Source organism: Mus caroli, unplaced genomic scaffold (genome assembly GCF_978045245.1).
Source record: "Mus caroli unplaced genomic scaffold, Mus_caroli_1 scaffold_3, whole genome shotgun sequence".
In the NCBI taxonomy this organism is placed as follows: domain Eukaryota; kingdom Metazoa; phylum Chordata; class Mammalia; order Rodentia; family Muridae; genus Mus; species Mus caroli.
In genome coordinates, this window is record NW_028227258.1 from 151188114 (window position 1) to 151208408 (window position 20295).

Below are 20295 nucleotides of genomic sequence, written 5' to 3' on the forward strand. Positions count from 1 at the left end.
TTTGGGGAGCTAAATTAAGATAAAGTTTTACAACCAGTGCCCTGGTTTTGGGTTCTATAAGAAAGAGGACTGAGCAAGCCAGTAAGCAGCACCTTTCCATGGCCTCTGCATCAGCTCCTGCCGCCAGGCCAGGTTCCTGTTAAGTTCCTGCCCTGATTTCCTTTGATGAAGTGCAAGATTAATAAAACTCCTCTCCAGCTCACTTATTGGCCATAGTGTCTCATCGCAGCAATAGAAACCCTAAGACACATAGACAGATGTCTAACTAAGACACAAAATACAGAAAAAAAAATATTTTAAGGTAAAGAGTAATAGAACAGCCACATTTTAACCATAGAATATGATGTTGTTTTAGTTGATACTAATTGGCAGCATCAAGTGTGATAACACATGTGTGTGACCCAAGCACTTCGGCGAGCAGAGCACAAGGGTCATGAATGTGAGGTCAAACTGAGTGACATGGTGTTGAGAGAGGGAGAGGGAGAGGGAGAGGGAGAGGGAGAGGGAGAGGGAGAGGGAGAGGGAGAGGGAGAGGGAGAGGGAGAGGGAGAGGGAGAGGGAGAGGGAGAGGGAGAGGGAGAGGGAGAGGGAGAGGAGAGGGAGAGGGAGAGGGAGAGGGAGAGGGAGAGAATGAATCAATCAGGTTTACCGGGCACATGCCAGACCCCTTCTATTGATCCGTTGTTGGCTTTACAGGCTCCCAGCCATGATCACACTGAACATGGGTTTTGTGAAAATTAAACTAAATATTCATATATTCCTAAACCAGGAATGGCTTATGAGCTCTCCCAGCTCCCTTGCATTTCCATTGAGACATTTGAGAAGGATGTAGAAGCTAGCACTTTTCTCTCTTGTTTCCTATCCCAGAAACAGCACCACAAGCCTCCTGAACCCAAGTCTGGCCAGTGTTTTCAATTCATATCATGTCCTACATCCGCATGAGTTAAAAATATTTAGGGAGAAATGTGATCCTAACGCAGGCATGGTGGTGGAGGCAGGAGTGCTGGGAATTCAAGGCCATCTTTGGCTCTTTAGTAAGTTTGATACCAACCTTCTCACCCTTGCTTTCTCTCCCTCTCCCCCTCCCCCTCTCCCCCTCCCCTCCCCTCCCCCTCCCCCTCTCCTTCTCCCTCTCCCCCTCCCCTCCCCCTCCCTCTCCCCCCTCTCCTTCTTCCTCTCCCTCTCCCCCCTCTCCTTCTCCCTCTCCCTCTTCCTCTCCCCCTCCCTCTTCCTCTCCCTTTCCCTCCCCCCCTCTCTCCTTTATTTATCTAACTATTCCATAAGATACCTAAAAGAAGTGACTATCTAATTAATCTACTCTGTGCCAGGCAATACTTGAGGTATTTATGACACCAGGGAACAAAATAGAGTAGAAAACTCGACTGTGCTTTGTGGGGTCTGACTGTAGCACTAGAAGCCACCTGGTTCACTTTTCTTTATTGTCAAGACCCTACTTCCAATATCATTTACTTTTAACTCTTCCAGCAAGCTAACAAGTGTCTTCCTTCTCCTCTGACTCATCTGCTCTGTCCAGTCGTCCCAGTAAGTGCGTTGAGGTCCAAGTCTGCAGTTTAAGTCTCTCCCACAGCCCCCCTGTGCCAGAGGAGTGCATGAACTCTGTAACGCACGCCTGTGCACTGGCCTTCTCATCCTCCTGGTGACCTCTTATAACACTTCCCAGCGTACTGAAATTCTTCCAACTGCCCCGAGGGAGCTGGCTCACTCTCACACCTGGAACTGTGATAGTCACTTTCTGATTGGAATATGCTTGCCTCATTCTCTGAGTAGCTATTGAAATGTCATGTTCTCATGGAAGCCTTTTATAAATCCCAGAGATTGAGCAAGGGCCACTGTGTTGACCATCTCTGGCATCATGAGCCAGACTTCATCTAGCCTTTGACACACATGACTCTGATGGTGCATTTGCCTGTCTGAGCTTTAAATCGAATTACAAAAGTGCTGAGAGGGGGACCTGATGGCCTTGTTTTCTGCTGTATCATGCTCTATAAAGGAAGGTACAGGAACATGCATACATGGGAAAAATGAATGCTTGGAGGGACACTATCCACATGCCACTGTGGAAATAGGAGCTTCAAAGATAGTGAGAGGAAATGCCCTTTTTCCTCTTTCTTAACAAATTAAAAATAATTGTGGAACTAAAGAATAAAAATTTAGTTGCATATTGTGTTTTTACCTAGGCATCTCCTAGGATGTGCATGATAAATTAATTTCCTTTTCATTTTGGAAGGAGAAACCAACCTTTCAGTAGCCTTTAAATGTTTAAATTACATTTTTTGTGTGTGTGTTCATGCAGGTATTTATGTACACATGTGGGTGCACACCCATGCACATAGAGGTCCGAGGACAACTTGTAGGAGTAACTTTTCTCCGTTCACATAAAGGTTCCTAGAACTGAACTCTGGTCAGTCAGGCTTGGTGGCAAGTGCCGTTATCTACTGACCTATCTTGCTAGGCTTCTTAGCGACGTTTTATCTTAAGTTTCCGATTCCCAAATATGGGTTATTCCCAAGAGAACAGCTAGAAAACACACTGAGTGCTATGAAGTGGATTGGCTTCCTCAGCACTCACAGGTTGAATTCCTATGCCCAGGCCGCAAAGTGTGATGGCATTCAGAGGCAAGGCCGGAATAGGTAAAGGATGCTCAATGAGGCCGTTCTGTGCACCTCAAAGACAGTACCCCTGTAAGAGGAGGAGGAGGATGCAGGGGATATACCACCTGGTCATGCAAGCCAAGACCATGCAAATTTGTCTCTGAACTTTTGGCCTCCAGAACTGTGAGAAAGAAATGTCATTTTGTTCTTTAAGCTAGCCAATGTACGGAGATTTCTTACATAGCTTTAGCAAACTAATATCTAAAATCAAAATAGGTCAGTCTACAGCTTGTAATTCTCCAAACTGAACTATGGGATGGGGTATTGGTACATTTTGCCGTGGGTGTCCTTCCCTGTGGGGATGTTAAGGAGTGCTTGTCCTGCTGGTTCTGAGTATGTGTTAGAAAACTGTACTTAGACTCAGGTGAATGCACAGATGCATCCTGAGCCTTCCACAGGGACCACACGTAGACTTAGTTATTGATTATCTCTGTGTTGCCACGTGGGTCTCAGGATCTTAGCAACCCACAAGGTTTTTCAGGTTTCCAGTGTATAAATCCCCCAGGCTTACAGCCCAGGAATAATTTTGACTCATCCTTTTCTTCATTACCACCTACATAATTAATAGAGAATGACAAGTTCCTGTAGATCCTTATTTCAACATGCCTCTTTCACACATGTGTCCCTTGTTCCTTTTGTAGGGTCATCGGTTCTGGGCTTGTAAGCTTCAGGTCAGCCATTGCGAAACTCCCCAGTCCTCTGCACCTGTGTCTGTGCTTCTGTCTTCCCCTTCCAGCATCTTCCAAGAAGCAGTGCTTCACAAAGCACTCCTTTCAGCTCCTTGCCGAGGAACCTGGTGCTTTCCCACATTTAGAAATTAAAACACTCTTCACCTGCAACATTTCCTAGACTCGGGAGGACAGCAGACTGTCCTGTGTGAGTGGGCAGATGACACCCGAGCCGATTAGGATAATGAATGGTTCTCCCTGTATCAATCCAGAATGTTTCCCCAGGACTTACACTACGTTTTCTAAATTCCATCTGGCCAGCTTCCTCCCTGTTTCTTAAACCTTCTGCTCACTGCCAACTCCACACCAGTTTCCTCATACTCTTTCTCCATCCCCATTCCCCTGGATAGCCCCTCCCTTCTTCACTTTCTCTCTAAGGCACTGAAGCCTGGATGCTTGCCACAGTTCAGCCTGACCTTTGTCCCCAGTCAGCTTTTCAGGCCCCCAAGCTCCTGTCTCTCAGATCAGCTCTGTGGCTTATATAATTAGAAGTGCTCATTTTTCAGTGAAGGAACTTATGTGCACGTGCATATGTGTTTCTAAGGTTGTGGGCTTTTCCTTTGTATTTCATGAGATGATGCTGACTTTAGGATATTTTTGGCCATCTCATTGAAGACTATGCACCTTGATGGGTCACAGCTGAAGCTTATTAAGCTTGAATTTAGGTAAAATCTTAAGCTTTCAACATTACAGTCCCAAATTCATACTCACTTTTGTTCTTTGCTTGTTGGGGTAATCATGCTCCCGCTGCAACCCCAGACTGAGCTGGAAGATTCAGGTCCTCCCCACCCCAGCCCCAAGATTTAATTATGCATCCCAGAATCTCCCCCTCCATACATTTCAAAAAGTTATAATCCTTGAAATATGCCTAACCAGTCACAGTAAATAACACGTGCATGGTGTAGAGGGTCTCAGATCCAGAGAAAGCTGAGACCACTCTTGGCAGAATCCAACTTGCAAAGTGTACATCCTTCACAAAAGCAGGCAATGGAATTCCACACATCAAAAGCTATGGGTAAGGGGCAGATGTGAAACCAGAGGAGTCTTTCCCAAATCACTCCTGCCTGATGTCCTTAGTTATCGATGCCCATGAAAATCGCCAGGGTGTTTCAAACCTCAAGTGAACCAGACTCTTTTGGGATGGGACTTAGCATCAGTGTTTATGCTCTCTGCTGATGCCCATGGGAGCCTCCACTGTAGCCATTAAGGCAAACTCATGGCATAGCCAAACACCACAGCTCCAAACTGTGGTGGCAGATCCTACAGAAAGGGATTACAGTCCGTTCACAACCGCTAAGCAGTGAGACCACACAATCAGAAAATCAGCCCCTCTTGGGGATGGAAATGGGAGACAGTTTGTGAAGCAGCTTGGGGAGAGAATCACAATGTTCCTAATGTTGGCTGAGACTGATGGAGTAATTGCATGATTTTCTGTAAATGGAGTAAAAGTACTTATGTTTGGTGCCTGCCTGGAGTCTAAGATTGTGTGAGCTTTCCCTGTCCTTTCTGTGTGTGTCTTTCCTTCACTGTCCTGGCTGAAGTTAGATATGGTGTGGATTTGTGTGGTTCTTGTCCCTTTGCTATACGTCTCCTAGGACGTATACTCACTCTGATATCACTTATATCTTGCCCTTAAGCACATCTGAAATTCAAATGTGCTGTTAAGTAGAAAAGAAGAGGTAGGGAGGAAAGAGGGCTCTGAACCATTCATTCCACATTGCATATCTCCTATCTGTAAGATTCTCCACTTATTGCTCAGCCACAAAGGGGATATCTGTATCATCCTGTCTCTCCAGTGCTGAGGAGACCATCTCAGAAGAAGGGGTGGAAAGATTGTAGAAGCCAGAGTTGAAGGAGGGCTGGACTGGTCTTCTGGACATGGCAAGACCACTCTATTCATCAACCCGGAGCAGCTGGCGCTCTTGCATAAGACCTGCATGAGATCAATCCAGTCAACATTCTAGCATGGAGTAGGAAGGAATTCAAGAGCCCTCATGCCAAAGTGAAGAGCTATGAATACTTTGTGGTTCCTGAGAGACAGGGAGTCTGTTTTCTTCCCTGCACCCAGAGTATATGGGCAGCACAAATGGGTGGTGATAGGTTATCCACTAAAACAAAAAGACACAAAGTTAGGGAAGGTGTGAGGGGGCGGAGTTAAGGAGAAGGCAGGGGGTGAATATGATTAAAATAGATCATATGAAATTCTTGAAAAATTAATACAAATATTTGATAAAATCTATACTCATGAAGATTCGACTCCGATGAAGCTTCTAGAAATTTGCAATAGTGCAGAAGACGTGCAGTGTGCCAGTCGGGCCAATGCAGAAGATGTGCAGTGCGCCAGTCGGGCCAATGCTGACCATCAGAAGTTGGCTCAGTGCCTGTACTAACGAGACTGGTGAAGTTGATTAAATGTCTACATCTGTATTGCTTTAAAAAAAAAAAAAGAAGTTGGCTCAGTAATTTCTGGACCATCTCCCCCTTTAGCCCCCTTTCACTGTTGGAGTATTTCACAAATTATGAGAACAGGGATCTATCTTATGCTCACCATTGCATTCCAAGCATCCCTCACAGTGTGGGACTTAGGAGGGTAGTGAATACGCACTGACTGAATGAGTGGATGACTGAAGTGGGTCTCACAGAAGGAAGAGTGTGTGGAAGAAAACCGACAGACTGCAGACAAGTTAAAAAGGCAAGCTGGACACTTTGAAGACAGGCACAATTTGCTACCAGCAGGAGGGCCACAAAGCAGGGCAATAAACATACATCACTGCAAAACCCCTTTTGAAACAAATCTGTGGTTAGCAGCTTCTTCTTCCGCTGGTAACATCTGAGCAATTGCTCATCCAGTCTCAGATATGAGCAGAGTCTTTGAAATCCAACTTAAGGCTGTACGTTGTAACTGTAGTCCCTATTCCTCCTCCCCCTCTTCTAAGTCTTTTATATAAATAGAATCTCTAGTATACACTGTTCCTGCCTTAGGCTCCTGTGTTGGGATTGCAGGAATCTATTGTTATGCTCAGCTTCTTTGTTTTAACCATTATTATTATTATTATTATTATTATTATTATTAAATACCACTATTATTGGTTATTATTTTATTTATATAACCTCATCTTATTAAGCTTTAGATTAGCATACAAAGTAATGGGTTTCATTATAGTATTTTCACATACACTAGCACACTTGCACACTCACACACGCACTACAAACTCATCACAGTTTATTTTTATTTCTTTCCTCTTCCTTGCTGGCTTCTCCCAGGGTCCCCTTCAGTCCCTCAGACATTTTCCCTCTGCTTTCCTATCATAGCTCTTCTATTACCCTTTCTCTGCTTCCTTTCTGCTTTACAGAAATGCTTATTTAGTGTTTTCATCTGTATAAGTATGTGCCTGGGAGGCTATGTGTACCGTGTGCATTTCAGGAGTCCCTGGAGGGAGAAGTGGGATTACAAGCAGTTGTGAGCCCCTGCCATGCTGTAGATGCTGGGAACCAAGCCTTGGTCCTCTGAGAGAGCAGCGAGAGCTCTCAGCCACTGAGGCTTCTGTCCAGCCCCGCCCTGCTGTTTTAATCCTTAAGTCTAAAATCCTGGACAATTTTTTATGGTTATTTCATCAGAAGACAGATCCAGAGTCTGACATGATCTCAGAACATGCAGGTGCCTTCACAAGGATCCACAGCCCCATTACTCAGCACAAAATTCCACCTTTTCTTTGTCTTCAAACTAGGATAATTTGTTGGATCTTGTTGTAACAATGAGGTAACCACGCTTAGGCACACTTCCAATTCCAACTAGTTACATGTTCCTCAATAGCTGCTTCTCAGGGTAGGGGATATCAGCTTAAAGGAAAAGGACCATAGGGGAGCTCCCAGCATACACTACTGCTGCTGCTTCCTCTTCCTCTCCCTCTTCTTCTTCTTCCTCCTCCCCCACCCTCCTTCTTGTGGAGAGTGTCCAAGGGTAAGCTTTTCGGTTTATCTGAAAACATCTACAGTTCCTGGTAGGTAAAGACTAAGTTCTTTAACCATCCCATCAGGTCTTCCTTCAGTGTATTTGGCCATCTTCCTAGCATTTCTTTCTGTGTATTTTAGATTTTAGACTTTTCTATATTAGGGAGAAGAGTTCATTTACACAATTATGAATGCATAAGACTAAAATTTGTAGCATTACATCAGCAAGCTGGAAATGCAAAACAAACTGAAAAAACAAACAAACAAAATGAAAACAAAAACCAAGTAAGACCAAACCAAACCAACCAAACAAACAAACAAAAAATGCCACCAGCAGCAACAATAACAACAACAATGGAACCTGCCTCTGAGATCAGAAGGCTGACTGACGGCCAGAATTCCTCCTTGCTTGGTGGAGGAAATCAGTGTTAGTCCCTTGCTCCATCAAGTGATTAGATGAGGTCAGGAAAAGTAATCTGACTTATGCAAAGTCCGTTCATTTCATTGTTGATGTCACCAAAGAAAACTTTTATTCTTTCAATGCTTGCTCACACAGTGAAGGAGAGCTCTTGGGTAGAGTGTAATTTCATGAGGGGAAATATTCCTGTGTGCTCCATGGGGTGACCTGTGTGCTCCATGGGATAACCTGACTGTGAATCTTCTAAGAGAAATTCCCGTACTCAGGCTTTGCTCTCAGTCTGATTTTGTTGCCATGGTGAATAATGGTCACTCATGTTTGAAAAAGCTTTCAGGCGATTCTAGCATGTTCTCTGCCAGGCCTGCAGATTGTGTTCACAGAGAAAGAAATGAAAGGAAAGCTCTTTGCTTCTTTTTGTGCCATGGTGTATCCCAGATACTGAGAGACACTGGACATGCAGACGACCCACACATATCTGAGTACATCCACCATTTCTCTACTTTGTGCACTATGGATTCTTGGAAGGCTCACTTCCTTCATTAATCTCACTTTTCCAGACTTATAAAATGGGGATAACACTAAAACTATTAATGGAGGTAGTTTTGAATTATATATGAAATGGGAGAAAAACACACACTAGATGCTCATAAAAGCAAAAACCTTCCCATTCCAAACTTTGGCTTTAGTCAGTTGCACAAGACTCAAAGCATGTCTGAAACATGTCTCCCGTGAATCCAGGATTTATGGACAATTAACCAATGGACACAGTAGTGAGTGAGCACAAGGGGTAAAACCTGACAGTTTCTGTCTTAACCACAGCTTTTGAGGTCTACTATTGCACTCTGGTGCACAGGTAGAACAGTAACTGTTAATTGCAGGAAGTGTTGCAATCAGATTTCTTAAAATGTTTCTGCCAGAACCTGCTGAATTAAACAAGAACAGTAACCTCTCCTATTAAAGAGAACACATAGTAATTAAGACGCCGGAATGAGTCAGATGAACTAGCTTGGTTTAAGCCTTGCTTGCAAGAGCATGCTTGATTTTTCACTGACATCAGGGACACTGAATTCAGTGTGTAAGGCAGGGGCTAAATGGGAGGAGGGAGAAAGAGACATACAAATAGTCCTTTCGTTTAACTATGGAGTGTGACATCTATATTTGTCTATGGAGTGCATGTGTTACACACATACTTTGGTAACATGCAATGTCGCACTTGTGATGTTAAAGAAAACCTGATCCACATGACAGGACCCTTAGCAAGTGAAAAGTTACTTCTAATTCTACATTATTGCTAATATTCAATTTTAGTTTTCTTTTGCCTTGCTAAGAAACCTGGAAGTCCCTGATTACCCTCTTTTTATTCTTCCTCATTGTATGCAGAAAACAAACACAAAGGAACAAGTGAGTTTCTCCAACGAGCACTCATACATCTGTTTGAGCAAGCAATCCCCCAGAGGGAAAATGCTGTACTCTGTGGTCTTGCTTCAAAGGAAGCCTTGGTGTTCTGTGACTCAAGGAGGGCAAGTGGAGGCAGGCAGCTGTCCAATCCAGAGGAGTTCAGTCAACAGTGAGGAGGTGGGGACATCCATCACAGAGAGAGAGCACGGGAAGGAAGGGAGGCTCTGGGCTTGCCATTTCTCAGAGGTGTCAGCCGAATGAAAAATGATGTCAGGAAATCTGGAGGCATAGCTAATAGCATGCTGGATCGTAAGCAGTTGCCTTACTGTAGACATGGCCTAAACCTGCCAGGTGAGCTGGGTGCTGTGAGAATTGGTGTCTGGATTATTTTGACATCGTCTTACAACCTGTGCACTACATACATTCTTTGCATTCATTGGAAGAGTTTTTCCCACTCCTGGGAACGTCCATGTCCGCAGACAGCCCCAGCTCATTCTCACCCCAATGCAGTTTTCAAACTGAGGTCATTACAGACTCAGATGACTTCTACCAAAGTGTGAGATGGGGAATGCAGAAAAACCTGATTTTACACATTTTTTTTTTCATGCCTGAGAAGGATAATCTAGGGCATATGCCATGTGTTGTGGTAGCAGCTGGGTCTCTGCTTTTGGTCTTTTAAATTCCATTTTATTTTAGAGGCAGAGTCTTGCCTTATAGACACAGAGTCTTGACACAATATGTCCTGGTCTGTACCTGTTGTTCCCCTTTGCCTCTGCTTTCTGAGGACTGAAACGACAGGCACAAATCACCACAACCTGTTGGGACATCTTGTAGTCAACCTATTTCCTCAAAGAAATGTGAGGCTTGGATTTATCTGTAGAGTGTTATGTGTTCAGAGGTGTTCAGAGCTGAAGTCACCGGCTGGGAAGTGGGAAGATAGCCTGTTCCTTTTGCACATCATCTCTGTACCACTCCCTGTTCATTCTCCCAAGTTCACAGGGAAGGGACATCTTTGCTTCCTTCTTCTTCTAGAACTTGTTCCCTTGTCTCACATATAGTTCATACACAAACCCTCCCCTGCTCTACCAACCTCCATTCTGACAGCTCTTCCTGTGTCTGGTCCCTGTTTTAAATGGACCCCTGCCTCTGCCTCCCCTACAGCGAATTCAGTTTGAAAGTTGCTTTGGAGGTGGTCAGAATGAAAAGGAGCTGGGTATGCACAGAGCATAGGTGTGGGCGCTAGAACATCTGCATAGCAGCCCAGTCCTCCGTTCATGGTGACCCAGCCTCAATTCCTAGAGGCTTAAGTGAGTTCTTCAATTTGACAGCACTGAACAACAGTATTTTCCAACAGATCTCTATTTTCTATCTGTGAGTATGTGAACATTTGAGCTCTCCCTTGCATGGTTTCTGGCGGCTGAACTGGTATCTCCTCACCACAATCACCTGAAAAAACAAAGCTTGTCCTTCCAGTGAGCAGCTCCCACCTACCGCAGAAGCCGACACAGCAATCTTCTATTTCCATCCCCCAAAGCAACTATGAGGAGTGCCATAGAGCTTAGCATTAACTATTCTGTGGTTCCTTGGAGAAACGATCCATTTCTTTGCCTTTTCGTTTCTAAATTCCATACAGTATATGATCAAACTTCAATGAATTTGACTGATTTCATTTTAAATATGAAACAATATTGTTATGCCTTATGACAGTTGGACACAACTGGTTCTGGATTCCACCTCTCCTCTGGGGTGTCTGAATGCCACCATTACACTAGCTCAGAGGGGACTAGAATGTGTGAGGTCCATGGTCCAGATTGTGATTCTCCCTGGGGAAAGTCAGTTGCCCCGGCACAGGTGGCGAGTGCGAGCGTGCGTGCGTGCGTGTGTGCGTGCAGCGGAGTCCTCGACAAAGGACTCAGGTCCAGCTGGGAATGCCTAAATAGTATTATAGCTCTTAGAAAAGGACTAAAGAGGTTCCTGTGCTGGGGTCCCTGGACAAGCCTTTGTAAGCTATGGGGGTTTGGTCAGGCACGTGGGTCCAAATATCCAATGAGGAGTGCTTTGGGGAAGAGACTTTCCCCAAGTGTTACAGCTCAGTAAACACAGACAGTCTCAGATGATCCTTGGTGACACAGCTTGTGCTCTTTTTTTTTTTTTTTTTAAAGATTTATTTATTTATATGTATGTAAGTACGCTGTGTACTGTGTCTTCAGACACTCCAGAAGACGGAGTCAGATCTCGTTACGGATGGTTGTGAGCCACCATGTGGTTGCTGGGATTTGAACTCTGGACCTTCGGAAGAGCAGTCGGGTGCTCTTACCCACTGAGCCATCTCTCCATTCCCCAGCTTGTGCTCTTTATTCCATGTGGCCAGGGACTCTATGAGCCTTGGGGAGTGAGATGGAACTTGGTGGGTGAACGCATTCTATTGGCTGAGGCTAAGATGCTGGTGCTATTCTATTTACTTGGGGAAGAAGTCCACGTACTGGGATATGTATCCCACGTACTGGGATACATGACTCCCCGGCCCCCCAAAATAAATAAAAGGAACATCAAGTGGAACAATTAATTAGACCTTTAATTTTCACATTTTATAGTACTGTAGACAAAAACTTAAGAGGATAATGTTCAGGAAGATAAATATAGATTTTCATTTAGTCATTATCATTTGACCAGAGTACATTACAAATATTTTGTGAGTACCTGCAGCCTGCAGATGTGAATCACGATTTCTGTGACACTTCGTTTCACAGAGTCTAGGCTCTTGTGTGGAATAGGGAGGTGCCTATTAGTCAGTCAGCAAACCTTAGTGTTGTGTGCCAAGAACATAAAATCATCTGATGTTTTTGAAAGTGACTATGGGTGGGGTATGGACGACTTATGTGTAATTCCTGAGCTTCCTGATGGGGAAAGCGTTCTAGGCAGGCTGGCTGGCCCTTCCAAGGTCTGTGAAACTTCAGACAGGGCAAACCTGCATGGCAAGGCTATGAGACTTCCAAAGGTCTTTCTCAAGATGTTTTGAGCCCTCTGCAATATTAGATGAATATATTTGCAAGGTTAGATAAAACATTCTAAACTTGCAAACACAATGGTCAACATTTCTACAGCAGGGTAGAAGTTAAACTCATGCTGTGTTTACTGTAATTGTAATTTTACAAGTAAACAAACCAGTTTTAGAAGCACCACTTTTATTTATTATCCATCTTTTCTACTTATCATTTGACAGTTTCATAGGTATATTTAAAGCATTTTGCTCATTTGCCCCATGACCTTCTCTTACTCCCCTCTTTCCACTCCTAACCAATCCTTCTCCTCCTTTCATGACTTTTTTTTTTTTAAAACAAAGATTACCCTCTGAATTTAATTAGGGTTGCTTCCTTGAGTGTGGGGTTATTCACTGAAAACTGGGAGAATTATCAGTTGAGTGAGCCTCATTACTGAACTCTACCCGCTCCCTGCCAACAGTAACCATTAACTGCTAATAGCTCCTCAACTAGAGGCGAGGCCTCATGAGTCCCGCTCCACATCACTTTGGAAACCTTGTGCAAGACTTATTCAGCTGAGCCCAGGTACTGGGGGTCCCTGGGTGTAACAGCCATATTGTGTCAGAATTCAGCACTTGCCTCCATTCCTCCCGTCTCCCAGCTCCTACATCTTTCTTCTTCTCTTCTGTGATCTTTTCTGAGCTTTGTGTGTAAAGTAGACATTCTCTTTAGGAGTGAGCGGTCAGCTGTCATGGTCTTCACCCTTTGGCTGACTATGCATTGACTGAAGTGACTGTACAAAGAAGCTTGTCTGACCAGGGTTGAGAGCAGCAATAATGTACGGATGCAAACATCAGTATTTAAAAAGCAGTTTGACAACATAGTTGCTCAGCAGAACAGCAGTGAAAGCTCCTCCCCTAGAGCCTCTGACCTCCTGAGCCCTGAGCTTTTTTTGACCTGTTTTACAGCACCAGGCATGGATATGCTGTGTGACGGGCCTCACGACCTGTCAGAAAGTGCAGTGTTGTCAGAAGTGCAGTGTCATCCTCACAACAGTCTTGCGGATGAGCGCATCTTGCTTGCCTGGTCTGTGCTGTAGCACGCAGTTCACTGATGACCTTTCTCATCTGGTGGCCTAGCTAGCTAGCCAGCAAGGAGGAAGCTTCCAGTGTGCTCCACTTTGCTTTATGTTCTATCATAAAACTGCATGGTCGTTTTAGTGATACGGCCTCACCTAAAGTGATCACCATAACGTGTGCTGTTCAGCAGCATCCGGGGGCCTCCTATTCATGAGGAAATATCCCACATCAGGACCAGGGATTTGGGCTTTATAACCTATGATTTCTGTGAGCACCATCATAAACCAATGCAGGGTGCCTCAGTTCAATCTCTCTCTCTCTCAGATTTATTTATTTATTTATTGTACATGAGTACACTGTAGCTGTCTTTCAGACATACCAGAAGACGGCATCGGATTCCATTACAGATGTTTGTGAGCCACCATGTGCGTTGCTAGGAACTGAACTCAGGATTTCTGGAAGAACAGTCAGTACTCTTAACCACTGAGCCATCTCTCTAGCCCTCAATTTCATTTTTGTTTGTTTGTTTGTTTTTTAAAAAAAAACAAAAATGAAATGAAAAACCAAACTAACCTGCCAAATACTGAGTTCACATATGCTAATTTGTCCATTCTCGGGTTTCCCTGACTACCCGGTATCCCCATCGAGGGCCTCCATCTCCCCTAAGGCCCTCAAACCACTTAGACCTTTCCATTCTCTGTATCCCTCCCTCCGTTACATGTGTTCTAATATCCTCTCTACGCTTCTTAAGGCTTCTTCTCCTTCCCCCTTTAGGGGTCTTTGTTTTAGCTTCCTAGTCTCTATAAGACATGTCAAATTAAACACATAAACTTAAAACCTTGAAATTAGGATCCACCTGTGAGAGAGAATGTGGTTCTCGTGTTTCCGTGCAGGGGTTACGTCACTCAATAGAGCAGTTTTCAGTTTCATCTACTTTCCTGAAAATTTCATAATTTCATTTTTTATAGATGAAAGTACCTCTGTCTTGCATTTGAACCACTTTTTTCATTATCCATTCATTGTTGATAGACATCTATACAGATTCAAGCCCCTCACTAGTATAACTAGAATCTGGATGCGTAGATATCTCTGTGGTAGGATATAGAATACATTGAGTATACACCCTGGCTTGTGCAGCTGGGTCATAGAGTAATTCTATTCTTTTTTTTTTTTTTCTTTTGGTTTTTCGAGACAGGGTTTCTCTGTGTAGCCCTGGCTGTCCTTGAACTCACTCTGTAGACCAGGATAGCCTCGAACTCAGAAATCCGCCTGCCTCTGCCTCCCGAGTGCTGGGATTAAAGGCGTGCGCCACCACCGCCCGGTGAGTAATTCTATTCTTAATGAGAGCATTTATTTATTTACCATTAATAAATAAATTTATTTATTTACCATTAATAATCCGGTTCATCCAAGTTCATGTTTTCTCTCTTTAAAAAGAAAAAAATGCCATTAAAAATCATAAAGTCAGCCAGGCATGTTGGTGCATGCCTTTAATCCTGCATTTGAGAGGCAGAGACTGGTGGATCTTTGAGTTCAAGGCCAGCCTGGTCTATGGGATGAGTTGCAGGACAGCCAGGGCTGTTATACAGAAACTGTCTCAAAAACAAACAATCAAACAAACAAACGAACGAACTAACAAACAACCCAAAAGTTATGGGGTCTAATTTTCTTTAGGCCCATCCTAGAGTGTAGTTGATCAATACAGTGATCAGTATCAATACAGTATCACTGATCATTGTATTAAAGAAAACTTAGTCTTCCTCCCTCATTAGATATCATTTGTGATGAGTTCCTTCTCTAGAGGTGTGTGCTAGTTAGTTTTATGATGGCAGCAGACTTGGTGCACTGATTTGAAGGCATGAAAGAGTCATGGCAAGCAGCTGAGGTTTGGCACTGTAAGAAGCCAGGAGAGGCCAGGTATAACCTCAGTAGCACTGAAGGCCCAGGACTGAAAGGGCCATGCAGAGAAGTTGAGGCTTGGCACCATGAAGAAAGCCCAGCCCAGGAGAGATTATCGGTGAAAGTGCTGTCAGTTACAGCAGAGACTCTGATTTTAGAAAAGCCAATGCCGTGGGATGACCACCAAGGACAGCAGCAGTTGTGGAGTGGAGCCAGCCTGAGCCTCGGAGATAGGTCCTGTGCTATGGGTGGTTATCCAAGTTCTTTTCAGGACCCCTTCTGGATTGATAGTGGAGCCCAGATGGTGGACAGAATTATTCACACATTGGAAATTTGGTTTTGCTTTGTTCAGATTGTGACTGTACACTAGTTTTCCTTCTTGAAGTAAGAAAGTATTTGGTTTTATTTATTTTGTTATTTTATCTTATTTTACAGGAACCCACAGTGGTAAGTAAGACTTTGAACTTTTAAAGAGATTTTAGAGTTTTAGAAGACTTTGATTTTAAAAGACACTAGATATGTTAAAGAGACTGAATTTTTAATGTGTTTGAATATATAAAGACCGGGACCTTTTAAGTTCATAATAGGTTTTATATTGTGATGTCGAATTTTTTAAAAATGATTTTGCGATGTTATAATACCAATGTGAAATCTTGGAGATGAACAAGAAAGGGCTCAACAGTGATGTTTGTGTGTCAAGTTGACAATTGGTCAATTGTGCTGACAAGAGTCATGTCAACTTTACACAAACTAAAGTCCTCGTAGAGGAAGGAGCCTTAGTTGAGAAGATGCCTCTATAAAACGAGGTGTCAGCAAGCCTGTAGGGCATTTTCTTAATTAGTGACAATGTGGGAGGGACCAGACCACTGTGGGTGGGGCAGCGCCTGGGCAGGTGGTCCTGAGTTCTATAAGAATGTAGGCTGAATAAGAGTAAGTAGCACTCCTCCATGGCTTCTGTGTCAGCCCCTGCCTCCGTGTTCCTGCCCTGCTTGAGTTCATGTCTTGATTTTCTTCGGTGATAAATAGTGATATGGAAGCCAAATAAGTCTCTCCCTCCCAAGTTGCCTTTGGTCATGGTGCTTTATCACAGCAGTGGTAATCATAACTAAGGCAGGATGGGGCTTTGTCCATCTCCTTTCCCCTGTCATGAGGTTTTGTCTGGATAACTTGATGCATACGGTCTTCTTATATGCGTCTGCCCTGTTATCTCTGGAAAGTGATATTTCATTAAAGTCTTTCATCACTTCTGGTTCTCACCATCTCTCCATCTCCTCTTCTGCATAGACCCCTGAGCCTTGAGAGGAGGGGTTTGATAAAGACATTCATCCCATTCAGGGCTCAACACTCCAATCTCTCACTATCTGCACATTGTCCAGTTCTGGATTTGTGTTAATTGCTTCTCCGATGAGGGGTGAGTGATGCGCTGCTCTATGGAAATGTAATAAATCATTAGGACTCATTTTATTGCCATGTTAATTTAGCAGAATAGTAGTAGTTTTTTCCCCAGGGCCCATTACCTATCTAGTCTCAGGTTCTTATGTGCATCAGCAGTATCAGGTATGGGCTTAATCTTAGGGAGAGGACCTTAAGTTACAAAAAGGTAGGTTGGTTACTCTTATAACATCCATGCCACTCTTGTATCCGTGGGCATATTTTACTAGTAGGTTGTTATTAAAACTTGTGAGTTTCACAGCTAAATGAGATTTATCATTGTTGGTTCCCTCCAGGAGTTTGTACAGCATCTTTTATCATTATGAAGGCAGCCAGTAGGGATGCTTTTAAAAGGCCAGACTTGATGACACAGTCCATAATCTCAGTACTCAGAGCTGAAGCACCAGGATTGAGAGTTGGTGGCCAGCCTGGCCTACATGGCATAACCTTGTCTCAAACCAAACTTGATAAAATAGGAAAACAACAAAACAACAACAAACTCCACAATCAGTTTGTTGTGTATACCTAATATTGTAGCATTCCAAAGACTGAGGCAGAAAGATCAGGCCCTCAAGGTCATGCCCAGCCACACATTGCGCTCAAGGTCACACCTGGTGAGCTCAAGGTCACACTGGGCTATATGAAACACCATATCAAAAAACAGAACAAAGCGAAACAACATCAAAAATGTTTAGGTTTTCTCTGGTTTTTAAAAATTAATTAATTTATCTTATGTATTTTTTTAATTGGCAAAAGCCATACCTGGGTGTGACTTCAGCTGTATTGATCTGTAACATGTATGGCTACCACCTACCGTAACTTGTCTTGAGTGAGTAAGGACATCAAGCCACTGGGCTGTGGCCTGGAGCCCTCGGATGCTCATGGCAGATTATGAGGTCTGGGTGCTTCACTAACAGTGCCGAAACTAAAGGGAAACTGCAGGGGCATGAGGCTGCCTGCAGGTGAGCACGGATTCGGTTTTCTTTCTAGAGGAGGTTTCAACAAACTTCACCTCTGACCAAGAAGTTTGAGGATGAATGAAGATATTGAGTCATAAAATCCCTAATATAAAGTAGTCTATCTTTATGTTCAAAAACACTTTTCAACATGATTTTGAATTTTAGGAAATAGATCACTTTCCAAAGTAATTATAACCACACCTCTAACATTTAAAGAGACAAGAAAAATAATTGAGGGTGTGGGTTTTGTTGTTGTTGTTGTTGTTGTTGTTGTTTTGGTAACAGTAAGATATAATCAAACTAACCTGTGGAAAAGCATGGTATATAAAATTTAGCAGCCTTTTGTATTAATTTGAGAAAATGCAGACTGAGCCAGTGGTGGCTCAGCGGATGAAGCCCACACATTCGAGCCTGGGGTCAAAGTTTAATTCTGGGATCCACAAGGTTGAATGAGAGAACTAAGTCCTGTCCTGTCCTCTGACCTCCACGTGCACACCACATCCCACACACACACACACACACACACACACACACACACACACACACACGGGTGGGGAGGAATCAAACAAGCAAATACAATACAATAAGTTCAGGACTTCCTGCAACAGCAGGTGCGGGGTTGCACATACCTGTGACTAAAGATCTCTCTGCTCAGTATTTCACTGATCGGATGGATTCACTTGCAACATGGCATCAGCCAACACTGGCCTTCTGTCAGACTCAAGTTTTCATTTTTATCAATCCTTCCCACAAAGTATTTTTTCTAAAATGGGAATCCAATCATATCCCTTCCTTAGAAAAATCCCTCCCTCAGCCCCAGGGCCTGCCTTTTGTTACAGCCCCAGAGGGCAGGACCCATATCCTCTGTCCCCTGAGAACAGTCCCAGCCACCCTGGCAAACTCTTGTTTGTTCTGCCAGGATCCTACATGGCCTCCAGCCTCTCTAGCTCTTCCTACACACCACAGAGCACTCTCTGGACGCTCAGCCACTGGTCACAAAGCCACTTCCTGGAAAGATTCTCCCAATCTTCCTTTTCTCTAAGTTAGAGAACACTTATTAAATTCTTGTTTGATGCCAGAGAAAAATCAGTCAGACAGAAGGCCAGTGTCAGCTGCTGCCATATCTCAAATGGATTCATCTGGTCATTGAGATGCTGCATGAAGAGATCTACAGTCACCACTGAGGAAAACCCACATCAGACGCAAGAAGATGCATTTCATTTTGTATTATATCTATTTGATTACAACCTGTGTGTGTGTGTGTGTGTGTGTTTACTTCTCTTTGGAATTTCATAATACTTTGGTCATTTTATACTTTAGCACTTTGATAGTGTTGTGAAATTCATCTGCTTATGATCTACAGCTTGGTCTCCATGTGGGTCCCCTAACAATTGGAGCAGGGACTGTCTCTGCCCTGTTGTCTGCCATTGGATTCCCTTCTCCTGGGAAGGGACTGCCTGGTCAGGCCTCAATAGGAGAGGGCGTGCTTAGTACAGCTGTGACGTGATGTCCCAGGGCCGGATGGTACCCAGGGGGGATTTCCCCATCTCTGAGGAGAAGGGAAGAGGGTAATGGAGGCAGGGAGGGATTTGTGAGAATGGGACTAAAAGGAGAGCAGGGAAGGGGGAACAGTGATCAAGATGTCAAGTGAATAAATAAATGAAAAGATCATCTGCTTACATATACCTTTCCCTCTGGACTCCGGCAGCCCTGGGGTTACAACCTACCCATCTCTCTACTTATATTGGAGAAGATTGAATCAAGAGCACCCAGGTAAAGGCACATCACCCAGAGTCCAACAGCCCTTCTTTCTCTAGTTAGCCTCCAGAGTGCTCTTCTCATGGTCTGGTGCAGACAACGAAGCCCTGTCTGCTCCTGACAGTCCTCACCAGTTCCTGACCACCTTGTCCCCAGGATGAGTTGGATGGACACACCCCGCATTGAATATGTGTCCATATCCCACTCTGAAACATGCACATGTACTGGTATTTGGAAAAAAGGTTCTTCGCAGATAGAGGTAAGAATCTCAATGTGATATGAAAGAACATGTGTTCTTTCAAAACAGTTTGCTGAAAATGTGTGTGTGTGTGTGTGTGTGTGTGTGTGATTGTCAGAGGACATTTGTGAAAGTCAGTCCTCGCCTGTCGTGTGGATATGTGATGAGGACTCACCCTATCAGGCTTAACGTCAGGTTCTTTTAGTCATTGAGCCATGTTGCCACCTTCCTAACAAAGTTTCTTATAATAAAACACACACCAAGAGAAGTTCATGTGAATGTGGGCAGATCTGGGAGGGAAATAGTCACCCATCAAGGCAAACTAAAAACTGAAAAAGGAAGGAAGGTTACTAAGTGCTCTATTCCTATGAACACACACCATGACCATGACAACTCTTACAAAGGAAAGCATGTAATTGGGGCTGGCTTGCAGTTCAGAGGTTTAGTCCATTGTCATCATGATGGAAATCATGACAGTGTGCAGGCAGACATCGAAAGGAGCTGTGAGTTCTACATCTGAATCTGAAGGCAGCAAGAAGAGAAAGTCACACTGGGCCTGGCTTGAGCTTTTGAAACCTCAAAGTCCATCCCCAGTGACTTTCTCTAACAAGGCCACGAGTTCTAATCCCTCTACAGTAGTACCACTCTCCAATGACTTACCATTCAAACAGAAGAGCCTATGGGGGCCACTTTTATTGAGACTACCATAGAAGAATCTCCCATAAAGCCTCAAAAACGTCCCTGATTACACACATTTGGAATTTCTAGAATCCCAAACTGTGA

General features: G+C 43.8%; 1 protein-coding gene across 1 annotated transcript in view; it reads left to right on the forward strand.

The window, feature by feature from the left end:
- Fabp12 (fatty acid binding protein 12) overlaps window positions 1-20295 on the forward strand; it is a 65691-nt gene that overhangs the window by 23696 nt on the left and 21700 nt on the right. The window lies entirely within an intron of this gene.